Source organism: Sinocyclocheilus rhinocerous, unplaced genomic scaffold, assembly GCF_001515625.1.
Source record: "Sinocyclocheilus rhinocerous isolate Xijiao unplaced genomic scaffold, SAMN03320098_v1.1 scaffold785, whole genome shotgun sequence".
NCBI classification, from domain to species: Eukaryota; Metazoa; Chordata; class Actinopteri; order Cypriniformes; family Cyprinidae; genus Sinocyclocheilus; species Sinocyclocheilus rhinocerous.
The window spans coordinates 1,338,875-1,339,595 of NW_015660521.1; positions in this window are offsets into that span (position 1 = coordinate 1,338,875).

The window sequence follows — 721 nt, forward strand, 5'->3', positions numbered from 1 at the left end:
TTTGGCTTTGTTTGCGTGTGCAGACCGATCGGTGTATGACATCGGTTCCTTGTGTTTTCGAAACGCTGTCGAGGTACTTTGAATCAAAGCAATATAGAAATCCTGGCCAGGACGCGTCCTAGGAAAATGGCACGTATGGTCACCCTAATCTAGCATGCTAGAGTGAATTGCAGAGGTTATGAATAACAAGGGTCAACACTGTAAATATTGACTCACTATATATATATATATGTTTTTTTTTTTTTTTTAGCCAATAAAAGCCTTTAGAACTTATGATATGCATATCATTGTTTTTCAGTATACCATAGAAACATATAAATACTGAAGCAGCAAACTTTGCAAAACAGAAAATTTGTCACTGCCAAAACTTTTGGCCATGACTGTAGTATAGCTTCTACAAGCAGTATAGCTTCTATGAAGACCACACTACCTGGCATTTACAAGGATTTGCTCATGAATATTAAGTGAGCAGGTTGGTGTGAGAGCATCTGCACGCAGTGAGGTGAAGACTTTTGGACAACGACCTGGTGTCAAGAAGAAGCCACTTCTCTCCAAGAAAAATGTCAAGGACAGACTGAAATTCTGCAGGAAGTACAAGGATTGGACAGCAGAAGACTGGTGCAGAGTTATTTTCTCTGATGAAGCTCCCTTCCGACTGTTTGGGACATCTGAAATATCGGTTGTTCGGAGAAGAAAAGGTGAACGCTACCATGAGTCCTGT